Genomic DNA, 12236 nt, shown 5'->3' with positions numbered 1-12236 from the left:
CAGGTCCGTGCTGTGCATACCCCCCCGTGCGCTGCAGATCTGCGTCGGGAGAGCAAGAAGTGAAAGAGAACCATAGAAAAGAGCTTTATAAAACAATATGCCCCTCACCCCAAAACGAGCCGTCCCCCTTCGCTCGCATCGGGGCTTGGGGGAGAAACCGCGGGGAGGGGAAGGGAGAGAAACGGGGCACAAGCGGGACCGGGCGCGGGTGCCGGCACAGCACGGGGAAGGAAAACAAGGTTAAGTTTGGTAATCAAATGACAGTCATGCCGAGACTCCTTTTCTCTCCTGCAGCATTTGTTTCTGCAGCTCCGAAATATTTATTTCTGAAATGCTGCAAGCGGCGGACAGCGCTGACATCCCCTGTTTTTAGTGCAGCAGCCAGTGGCAAAGGGGGAAAGAGGATTATTTCTGCCTTATGAAGCTAGCAGACACCGAATTTGCTAATATTGCCCGGTAACACAAACCACGCACACGCGGCCGACGCGGAGCCACCTTTGCTTTATAACCCTCAAAGTTCGCACGGAAAGTAAAAACCTGGAGGCTCGGGCAGGGAAATAAAAGATGGAAAAGTGAATTAAATGAACGCCGATGATGCAGCCCCAGGGGCAGGGCAGCCTGGCGACACGGAGCTCTGCCCGGGGCCCCCCAAACCCTCCCTGGGGACCCCCAAACAGTCCCTGGGGACCCCATAAACCCTCCCTGGGGACGCCCGGTGGCTCCGTCCTGCTGCAAGGTGAGTCACGGCAGCACCACCGCGGCTCAGGGTCACCCACCGCCCGCTGCCGCCTCCCAAAGTGCAGCCGTTCAGCCAAGGCAAAGCACGTTATTGCCATTATTTTTTAATTAGGTGTTGTTTTTTGCTGCCCCCCCCCCTTTTTTTTCCCCTCCCCCCTTATCTATGGGTGATTTTAAGAGCTCTCAAAGCAAGGAGAAGCAAAAATAGAAAATGCATCATTTTAATCTATTTTTTTTTTTTTTGCAGATTGCTGCAAGGAAAAAGGTAAAGGAGAGAGACACGGATAAAAGATACAGTTATTCCACAGAAATCCATTTCTTGCAATATAACAAAAGCTCAAGACCCCGACTAAGTTGTGTCCACCAGCCACAGCACCCGCTCCCTCCGCACCGCGAGCATCGCCCGCATCCCATCGCAAACACTAATTCACATCCGTAACACATCAAAAAGACAAGTGCCATGCTCAATTGTATTCTCCTCACTCCTCGCGCACAACAGCAGAGCGAGCAATATATAACATGCATGACTCAGTTCTACCGTCGTGCCAGCACGGAACAGAAAAGCCTTAAAATAAAGTAAATAGCTGAGAAGGTCAATTAAAAAAAGCTTACAAAACATCAGACGCTGCTTCTTGCTAGAGCTCATTACCTAGTATGGTGGAGCTGCCTGTGTGTTTTTTTTCTTGTGCAAGTTAGTCTGTGAGTCAGCATTAACACACATGAGAACATCAGGAATACTGCCTAGTTCTGATGCAATGGAGCTCGTGAAAAAAAAGAGCAGAAGAAATCGCGCTGGGTTTGGACAGGAGCCTGTAATTCAATTGCCTTTACTTTTCAATTACTGCATAGCCTACCCCGACCAACCTGCAGAGGGGAAGGAAACTTTGCTTACATCTCTCTCTTAAAATTAATGACTTTTACTTTTGGCTACAGCTTATTCTCCCTGCTTTAAGAGAAAAAAAACCAGTAGGTATAATGTAATTAACCCTTCGAGGGCAGCCCGGCACTTGCAGATATTGGGATCTCCAGGTTTTCTGTAGGAATTCAGCGCTGGAAAACAACACCGCCAAAAAGTTCTGGCCAAGGAAGACATTTATACATTAAACTTTTAATACTCTATAAAGTGAAGCTACAATTGCATCTGAGCTTGATCCTTAATGGAAATATAAGCTTGCAGATAAGGGAAGTTATACTGCAGACATTTAACTCTGCACCTCCAGGTCCATAGAAGCAAATACTCGATTGCACTGGGTGTTCTTTCAAAACGGAGCTTTGTGGTCATGGAGCAAAAACCCTGGGAAAGCTCAAATTTGTGAAGTGAGGTGGTCACCTCCACCCGATAACCTTCCCCAGGGACACGGGGGCAAAGAAGATGACCCACATTTTTCATATATTGCATTTAATGCTTACATTGAGCAAACAATTCCCTCTGTCCCCACTTCCCGGGGAGAACCCCCCCTGCAGACCCAGTTCCCACCCTCAGAATCGCAGCATCAAGCTCAACATCGTCTCTTCATTTCCGACTTCTCTGCTTTTGCAACAAAACCACGTACAGGTCCAACAGATTTTGCCCAAAGCAAAATGTGACTATTTCTGTAACGTGCTCTAAAACACCCCCAGACAGCTCTGCAGCCCAGAATATCACGTTATATAGAGATGACATTATACTACAGATTATATGCGGTCAATATATTATATACAATATTAAGTTTGATATATAGGTAAGAAAGTCTCCACGACGTGCTGCAAACACTGAGCTGATCCCACACCCTTCAACCCATCAGAAACATCAGGTGGGTTAATAATCCGGTGGATTGCAGGGGTATTCTACATCCCAGTTTAGTTTGCTGGTTGTTTCTATGGGTAGGCACAAGCACTATACTTTTTTTCTAAATGCAGAATTATAAATAGTTATTAATGCTCATTAACCAACAAGGAAACCCCTAATATTAGAGACCAAGCAGTTCTGCAGCTCCGCTCGCACACAAGGGTCTGACTCAAACCACCGTGAGCCTGCTGGGGTTTTTTTCTTAAGCATGTTGGATACTTGAATACAGATGAATTGAGTTTTAAAGGGAGGAAAAAAAAACCAACCCAAGCAGCAACTTCTGGGCCAAGTTCTTGTGTGCCAAACTTTTCAACTGCCACAGCACAGCTCGACAGTGTTTCAAAAGAATTTAAGCACTGTTTTGAATACTGCTGACAATCTTCCTCATCAAAATTTGTAATTTAAATACCTCCAATCTGAAAGCACGCTCCCTGGGGCATGCTTCATTCTCCCTCCTCGCCGCCCACCCTCCCCAAGCCCCGTTTGGCACTGAATCCGTTGTTTTCCGTATCTGGCTGGTTCTTCCCCACCTCCCGCATCCCCCCGCAGCATCCGCCGCATCCCGCGGGGACCCCGGCGCTCCAGCAGAAGTTTGTTCTTCAGATTACCCGCGGATGAAATCTCTGCATGCATTGCAGCGCCCAAAAACATCGCCACCTTCCCCTTTTCCAACCACAATGCTGGTTTAGAGATAAACCCATGTGCCGGTTTAGAGATAAACCCGTGCTAACCAAGCTACCCAGACTCCTACGGCAAGAAAGGGTTAACGCGAGGAGCCCCACTTCCCAACCCTGCTATCCAGTAGATAAAATATTCCTTCAAATGCCTTCAGATGTGTCAATAAACTCCAAAATGGTTCTGTGCTAATACATCTAACTGGTGAGAAACAGCAAAATTAATTTGGTGGGGTCTGCGTGAGGCTACAGGCAGCAGCTCCATTTTGGCAGGAGCGTGTTTAAGATTCCCTCCCAGTGCTGCAAAGCACCTTGAAAGGTCGACGAGCGCTTTCATATTCTCAGATCCATCTACGACGCTGCAGCAGATGAAACGGATTGACCTAGACGAGAACTGAAACAGCCTCTGTGAAATAATCCATCAACACCCTCCGCCAGCCGCTGCCGCCTTTGTCGTGGGGCCGTTTGGGAATCGCACCCACCTCCCGCAGCCCAGCGGGGCTCGAGGGGCTTTAAATCACAGCGCGGCTCTCCCGGGGTGTAACCGAACACGGCGTCGATGGCTGCAGAGCCGCCCAGACAGCACACAACATAAAACACCTCCATATTAAAGAGCCTGCAAAGCCTGTGCCCATTACCCAACTCATTAAAGACAGTGATACTTTGTAACATACTCTAATCTTTAATATTCATAGCTTGCTTCATTTGCATATCATGCCATAAATAGTTGAAGCAGAGGTAAAACACAAAGCGCTCTACTTGCATTTCTAATTACGCCTAAAATCAAATGTAAATCACAACACATCCAAGACACAGAAAATATTAGATTTGCTGTCTCTCAGTTAAAAATCTTTTAAAAAAAAAAAAAGGAAGCTATACACACAAACACAATTATATTTAAAAAGAAAAATCAAAGAGGCTTATAGGCCTGTGTAGCGGGGATGACACTATACCAAGAGGGGAGCTCGGGCATCCAAGCCGCAGCCATGGCCATGGAGCCCAGCAGCAGCCCCTAAAAAACCTGCAGTTTCCACCGAGCTGCACCCACAACTGCTCATTTCACCTTCGTCTTTGAAAAGACAACGGGAGCCTTTTCCTCTGGGGCAGCCGGGAAAGCTGATCTCCAGTACGGGAGGTAAATCTGAAGGATCACTTTGAACGTGAACTTGTGCTACAGCGCTGGGCCGGCAGGAGGTCGGTGCTTGGGCAGTCGGGTGGGAGCCGCTAAACCCCCGGGTTTAATGAGAAAAGGGGTGTCTTAGAATCATAAATCATGCTGGTTGGAAGATGCCTGCAAGATCATCGAGTCCAACCGTCAGCCATGTCTTGGGGGGCTTGTGCTCAGCAGCTCCAGAGGGAAACAGATGATTCCTGCTCACAACGTACCAACACCATGCTGGGTAGCACGGGGTGTTTTTCTCTGCTCTTTTTTCCTGAAATGTGGCACGATGCTGCGGGACCCACCAGAATCAGTCCCGTGGAAAAGGCTCAAGATCCCGGCAATGCTTCAAGGGGACAGGTTTGGTGTTACGGGGCCGCGTGCCCTGCAGACACATCCCAGACGTGATCCCTTTTCATCAGAGCTAAAGCAAACTCACCTGCCCCCTCCAGAACGGGCACCGTGGGGCCGGGCCGGGGGTTAACAGCTTGTGGGACTTCAAGTCCCATCCCCTGTGACCTGCAGGGTCGGGTCCCACAGCAGCTCTGAAGTTGTCGATTTTGAAGGAGAATCACAGTCCCGGTGTGGGCAGGGGGAGCCAGGCTGTGCTGGGGGGCACACATGAGCCTGCTGCCAACCCAGTTCATCACATTTCCCCACTTCACAGAGGCGCCAGAAGACTTAATATCTGTAAAGCAACTTCATATCTTCGAAATAAAAGTGTTATTAGTACACTGCTGCCAATGGCACGAGTGATCTCCCTCTAACCAGCTTGCTTCTGCATGGAGCACTGGGGTCCTCTGATTTGATGGAAGTCCATTACCATCATCATGTGAAAATGCAAGACTGTAGTGCTGTTGTTCCTGCACTTCACTGCACCCACCCCACACGCTGCTGCTGCTCAAAGCCTTCCTCCTCTTCATCCATGTCCCTGTTCCTCCTCTTCATCCATCTCCCCATTCCACCTCTTCATCCATGTCCCCGTCCCCCCTCTTCATCCATGTCCCCGTCCCTCCTCTTCATCCATGTCCCCGTCCCTCCTCTTCATCCATGTCCCCGTCCCTCCTCTTCATCCATGTCCCCGTCCCTCCTCTTCATCCACCTCCCAAGCAGCTACTCCCAACAGAAAGATACAGCATCCACAGTACTCAAAACAAAATAAAGTTCTACAGATCTATGCCCAAAGATTTAGTTAAAATCAAATGAACCAAACTTTGCAGCACGGCACATTTTGGCACGGCCAGCATCCTCCCCGCTCACCTTCCCTTCACCGCTGGGACTGCAGCTGCATAAACCCACTGCGTCTCAATGAAAGGCTTTAGTGGGTCGCTGTCCCCAGGGAAAAATGCATTTTTCTAAGTCACTTGAGCAGAGATTGATTTTGAAGCGAGAGCCGGCTGCATGTCCCGAAGGGAGCCGGTCCCCCGGCTGGGAGCGCGGCCCCGAGCCACGGCCTCTCCTTTATTAGATTTTCCCCATTTTACAAAAGGCTTAAAGAAAACGCAGAGAAAGAAAAGCCGAAAGAACAAAAAAAAGAGAAACCAATTTATAATCACCATGTTCTGCTCCTACACATACCCCACGTTTCCAGGGTCCTCAAGTCCCATCAGGGGCTTGTTTGAGGGTCCCCACTGGGGTCCCCTCAGCTCGTCCTGCTCCCTTTCCAGACTTGTGTCCAGCTCAACAACATTGCGCTGGTTCTACTAAAGAGTTACGGGGCCTTTTCTGCAATATCTGCTTCCAAAGAATTCCAGAGATGTCACTACATTGAACCCCAAAGGGAGCGTTTGCCCCATGTCCCCAGCCCGCGCCGGGGAGAAGTGAAAGCGCGCTACTCACAGCCTGCAAAGCCTTTTTGCTGTTCATATGTACCCTGGCATCTTGCCCGGACCTATTTTTAAGCCCATTTACTAGAAATCCCACAAATTAAAGGAAATACGGATAATGTTGTAAGAATCCTTTGGGCCAAATAAAAGCTACACATAATTTTCCTTGTGCATCAGAGTAAGATCCTTAACCACAAAAACCAGATTTCCCCAAAGCTCTTTTGCAACAGCGAGAGAATCTTGTTTTGTAAAAAGTTGCTTTGATTCACCCCTGAGTTCCAGGGAGCGCGGCAGCCGCCGCTGCCTCCCGGCCACACCGCAGAGGTGATTACCGCTATGAAACACAAAGGTGCTGGGAGAACATACATAAATTAAGCATCTCTAGCTCCGGAATGGTGACTATTAATGACAGCAAAACATGCAGAAAGTGCTCGTGGAGAGAAGCTTTAAGGATAGTTCTTTCTTCTGCATAGGAGACTGATGTGTGGTTTTATTTTCTAGCGTCTTTCAAGCCACGTTCAAGGTGCTTATGAAGGGCTGATGTGCTGGAAAGACTCCTGAGCACATCGCCATCCTGGGCAAAGTCCTGCTGGGTGCACCCCAACCCCACCTCATCCCAGCTCCAAGAACACCCCGATAATCTTTTGACAATAATACGGAGACCATCAAACTCCCAGCCCTTGCCCACACTGCGTAAATAAAGGAGCATCCGACTGCAGCATCTTCTACACCAGGGCTGTTGGGAAGGAAGGAACATATACGACATCTGCAATTTTAACTATGCAAAGACTCCATCGTGTTAAATAAACTCCAGTAACAGCTCTTGTATTTCGGTAGGATTAAAAAGAAACTAGCGACCAATAAGACGCATAAGACAAGCAGAAACAGCCCCAAAACACACCAGTAAAAGCGGCATTTGTGGTTAGTCCTTGCGGGGAGGGGATGAGGAGAAGGTGCTTCATTTCCAGCAGCGATAAAGCAAAGCGAAGCAATCATCATTAAACTTGACTCCCCCTTCACTCTTGCTCATCCCCAGCAGTCGCTTAAAATGTCTTCCTCGCAAACATTTTAGCTTTCTTTTTAAAAGGAAAATAATTACGCAGGGGAATAACCACTTCTATTCTACAAACGCACAGATCTGAACAGTTAAACACGCAACTTCGGGAACTTTTCCAAGATTTATATGTTTTGCATGGAAAGCAAATGTGGCGGTTGTTATTTTTCCTGCCTGGGAAAATATTTAAGCGCTAAGTTTATGAAGCCAAGTCCATTTATTCCTGGTTTCTGTTGCTGCTCGGACGGAATCTAATTAGCGGTTTGAGCAGCACTGCGGGAGCGGCGCTGGCCGATGCTGTGAGTCCCCGACCCGCGGCGGTGCCGGCGCTCGGCCCGCGGAACCTGCTCCAAAATGGGGTTTCTCCGCGGCACAGGACGGCGGGACCGGCTGCAGGTGACACCGCGGCCACCGCTCCCCGGAGCACCCCAGGGACGGGCAGCGCGGAGGAGCCCGGAGGGAGCCCGAGGTTTCCTTCCAGCCCCAGCTCATCACCATCACGCTTGTCGACACCAAGTCTCTTTGCAGCGATGCTCTTCGAAATTACAACCCTTGATTTGCATTTTCCTGCACGCTTTCCTACTGAATCACTGACTGCCCTGTGTGCGGACTGACCCTCCTCCTCGTCTGCCGGCTCAGAGCAGCTCCCAGCTCCACCAGCCCCGGCAGGATCGGTGCTGGGGACCAGCCCTGCTGCTGGCGGTTGGGATGCTGGCAGGTGACACTGGGGACAGATTCACAGAATCACGGAATGTCAGGGGTTGGAAGGGACCTCCAAAGCTCATCCAGTGCAATCCCCCCATGGAGCAGGAACACCCAGATGAGGTTACACAGGAAGGTGTCCAGGCGGGTTGGAATGTCTGCAGAGAAGGAGACTCCACAACCTCCCTGGGCAGCCTGGGCCAGGCTCTGCCACCCTCACTGGGAAGAAGTTTCTTCTCATATTTAAGTGGAACCTTCTGTGTTCCAGTTTGCACCACTGCCCCTTGTCCTATCATTGGTTGTCACCGAGAAGAGCCTGGCTCCATCCTCCTGACACTCACCCTTTCCATACTGATAAACCTTACAGACAGGCAGCGTTCCCCACCAAGAAGGCGTCATGTTAGTGAGACACACGATGCGACCGTCACGACGCAGAGCAGCAGGACTCATGGCACAAGCATCATCAAACATAAACCAACTGTGTTTCTCGGGCCAGGCTCTGTTTCCACCTGCACCGGTACCTTCCACAGATGCATTTCACAAGTGCACAACATCCAGCTCCCCTGCCTGTGCGGTGCCTCCGCTCCCAGGGAGCTGGTGGAGATGCAGAGCAGGAGGAGGTGGCTTGTCCCCACATTTGGGAACACAGAGAACAAGCTTAGGTCCATCATCACAAGCCAGCGGAGGAGCAGGAGTGGAGAAAAGCCCCAGTGGGGCTGGGCACCCTGTGCAGGTAAGAATGGGGGTGATCTCAAAGCATCACCCCAGCTCAGCGGCATCGTCCCTGCAGCGCAGTGCGGGCACCCAGAGCAACTGTGGTCCCCTCCCCACACAACAACCCTTTTCCCATTCATTTCCTATTAACTGGGAATGAGAAATAACCCCAGCTCTCCCAGGGAACTCTTAATCTGGGAATTACTTCTTGTTTCTAAGAGGGGCTTGTTCTGGCCTGCCCCAGAGCAACACCCGCCTTTCATCAATTCAGATGATAAAACTGAGATCTGCCCGGCCCCGAATCTCAGTTACTTGCTCAAACACCTGGAGACTTTTCACCCCAGACACAAGGTTTTTGCAGCAAGAAGGCAAGTGATTTGCCTCTCGTTTTTCATCTATTTGTGTAATTTTGAAAATCTTTCTGGCCAGTTAAACCAGAACCATCGCGATTGCGAAATCCAGGAAATTTGCTGCAACGCTCTGTAACACTTGCGAGGCAATTAGCCAAAACCTCACACAAATAAGCTCTTTTTGCCACACCATTCTAACCACCAAGCATTAACCCATTTTCTTAGGAAACAACATCTGCTGAAATAACTTCCTAATCTAGGAGCAGGCGTGGAAAAAGCCACTGCAAGTAGTCCATGGTAAGCAAAATTTTCAGGCCATTCGGAGGGTCCTGACTCCAAGTATCGGGGCTTGTTACACAGACCCTCTCCCCATAGTGTTTATCACCTGGTCAGGAAAAATGATGGGATGAAGCTTTCCCTGCAGCAACGATGAGCCCAGGGCAGAGGAGATGGAGCAGCATGGGGCTTCGGGCAGGAACGTGCACCCCTGAACCCGATTGTCGGGAGGTCTGAAGCCCTGGGAGCTCCAGGAGCCGCATCCTATAGCTGTAGGAATAAATCACAGCGCAGGCAGGACAGCTCCTGGCTAATTGGTGAGAATAAAGAAACCACTGGGCAATAAAGCGACCGTTTCCGTTTCCTACCCCTTCATTTACAGTTGTTCTTTCTGGGAAAATGTCAACCTATAGCAAAAATGAAGCTTCATGATTTTCGCTAAGGAACAGTTATCACTGCAGAGAATGATAATGTAACCAACGATACCCAGCAAACCGGCACTCACAGGCAGCAAGACGGGATCACGCTCAATACCTTTCCTTATTTCAGATTAAAATAGCAGCTACACTTCCGTGCTATATGTGATAGCTCATACCCTCCCTTATTCTCTGTCCTTGCTCTCTCCCCCACCCTGAAAAACCAATAAAATAAAATAAAAAGCTTCCTTTTGGGAACGTGGTGGTAATAATACTGCTACCACCTGTTGATAAGTCCAAGGACCTGCACAGGGAGGGAAGAGGCTTCAAAGCTGAAAGAGAGTCAAGTGTTTGCATGGTTTTATTGAGAAACGAAAACCAGCTTTAAACACAGTAAATTGGAGACTATTCTGAATCACCTCTTGAATTTTTTAATGCTACTCCTGGGAGCACTGAAGGTAAATATGTTAATTCGACTTCAATCATGGTGCGGGGAAAAAAAAAATGATGTTGTATTAGTTTAGGGTACCAAGTCTTAAAACTATTCATGCATTTCTGCATATTTTATACTCAGCAAATAAAGTTCCAAGGTTCTATAAGGAGGCTGAGAAATTACTCTGCGTAAGCAATAATGAGGTGTGCATTATATAAGGCTGATCCTAATGGTAATCTATTATTAAAATTTAAGAGTTATAGCAGCTACATTTCAAGCAGCCCCACCGCGGCTGGGCTGCTCGAGGAGGGGAACGCAGCCCCTGGAGGCGGGAGGCTGGTGGGACAGCAGCTTCCACCCGTGATATTCCTGATATTGCTCTCATTAACTCCTGCGGAGCCGAGCAGCCTGGTCCAGCCGCTCAGCGCGGCCACCGGGCACGGCGGGTTCGCCTTCCCAGCGTGTTTCATTCTCTGCCTGGTGTTCCAGCGTAACGGATCTCCCAAAACGCACCCGGCGTTAAAAAATTAACAGGGTTTCAAGTTGGTACATCTTAGCGATCCTCGGGTCGATCGTGACCCTTGATTTGTGCCGCGATACCCTACTTAGGCTGCAAGGAGGACAGGAATATGACCAGTAAAACCCAATGTCTTTTTCCTACCTGTACCTACGCTCCTGCAAATCACCTCCAGGACGCTGCGAAAAGCAGCATCACGACATCCAGGTTGGACACGTGGAGCACATCAGTATTCAAACGCACCAAGGCGAGAGTGCAGCATCATGTCCTAGTGATGCTCGTTAGGCTCCAGCCAAGTTTTTCTTGGTGCTGATGGGAGCCAGAGCTGCTCTGTCCCCCCAGCCCCACTCCCTTGTGGGTCAGATGCTTTCCTGGGGACCGGTGAATGCAACCAGTGCTGCAAGACCCATCCCAACCAGCGGTGCAGGTTATAAGGACATAGATTTCATCTAGTGCAGCCGCACCTCTCAGCACCGCCGTGAGAGGAACAAGCAGCAAAAAAACACCCAACAGAGTTTGGCTCATTTTCCTCCTTCCTGCATCTTTTGGGGAGAATCAAAAGGAGTCTCTGGGGACTGTAAATCTGTATGTGACAAACCCAGACAGAAACAGGCACCTCGACGAGTGCTGCAGCAGCGCCGGGTGGCTCCACATTGAACCTGTCACGGCTCCGTCCCGCAGGGCTCACAGACCCAAACCTGCCCCTTGGAGGAAAATGCCCCCTTGGCTTGTATGAAATGCAAAATCAAATTTTAGCTGCATTTCAGAGTGTATTGATAGTGTGCAGATAAGTTCTTTTTTTTTTTTAAATGAAAATTTTCAGTAAGTTTAGATCCCACAGGCAACATTCTGCCCAAACCAAAGGATAACAAAGCATGGCAATTTCAGGAGAAATAAACTTAGTCTGAGACCTTTCTACACTGGAAAAGATCTTAAATAGCAACGAGCTCTTTGCTCTCCGGGCTGGGAAGCAAACCCGAGCACAAAGAATGGAGGGGGAACAGAGCAAAGTGGCATTTGCCGGGTGTTTACGGCACCAGCCCGCTCACTTTGCCCATTCCCTGTTGTACAAGCACCTACCTGGGCCGAAGGAGTTAACAGCTCTTCTGGGACGGCGTAACAGGAGACGGGAGTTACTCATCAGGGCATGTCCGGATTGGTATGAGCCGGCGTATGAATGAAGTTGCCTTGGAGATGCAGCCAAAACCAATGACCAGATATTAACTTTTCACAACGGGCTGCCAAGGGAGGCAGAACACGCGAAACCAGCAGGACAAGGGCTCCCAGCGGAGGCATCGGATACGACGGGAGGGACCCACGAGCCCCCCTGGAGAAGGAAAACCCTGTGATTTTTGCTCAAGAGGCAGGAGAAAAGTCCCCTCTTAAATCCAAGGGTTAATAACAAAACCTTATGGAGTGGGCAACGATGCCCAGGTGTGAGATGCTGTCTTCCCTTGGTCTAATTTTAAAGTTGATAATAAAGATGCCAACACCCAGCTCATTACTTCTTTCTGGAACCAGCTCCATAAGCAGAAAAAACAGCTACGGG

The 12236-nt window shown here is 49.4% G+C and overlaps 1 protein-coding gene across 3 annotated transcripts in view; it reads right to left on the bottom strand.

The window, feature by feature from the left end:
* Window positions 1–12236, bottom strand: part of NACC2 (NACC family member 2) — a 52703-nt gene that overhangs the window by 21936 nt on the left and 18531 nt on the right. Inside the window, exon 1 of one of the 3 annotated variants that reach the window (XM_082067602.1) lies at window positions 1388–1436. The exons of 1 other annotated variant lie outside the window; for it this stretch is intronic. The gene's annotated coding sequence lies outside the window, so the exon portion shown is untranslated. One more of the 3 variants, XM_082067603.1, reaches the window with a different exon arrangement.

This window comes from Streptopelia decaocto (genome assembly GCF_964273445.1).
Source record: "Streptopelia decaocto genome assembly, chromosome: 17".
Lineage (NCBI taxonomy): Eukaryota > Metazoa > Chordata > Aves > Columbiformes > Columbidae > Streptopelia > Streptopelia decaocto.
Note: the sequence above shows the minus strand (reverse complement) of the source record. Positions and strands in the feature narration are given on the sequence as shown.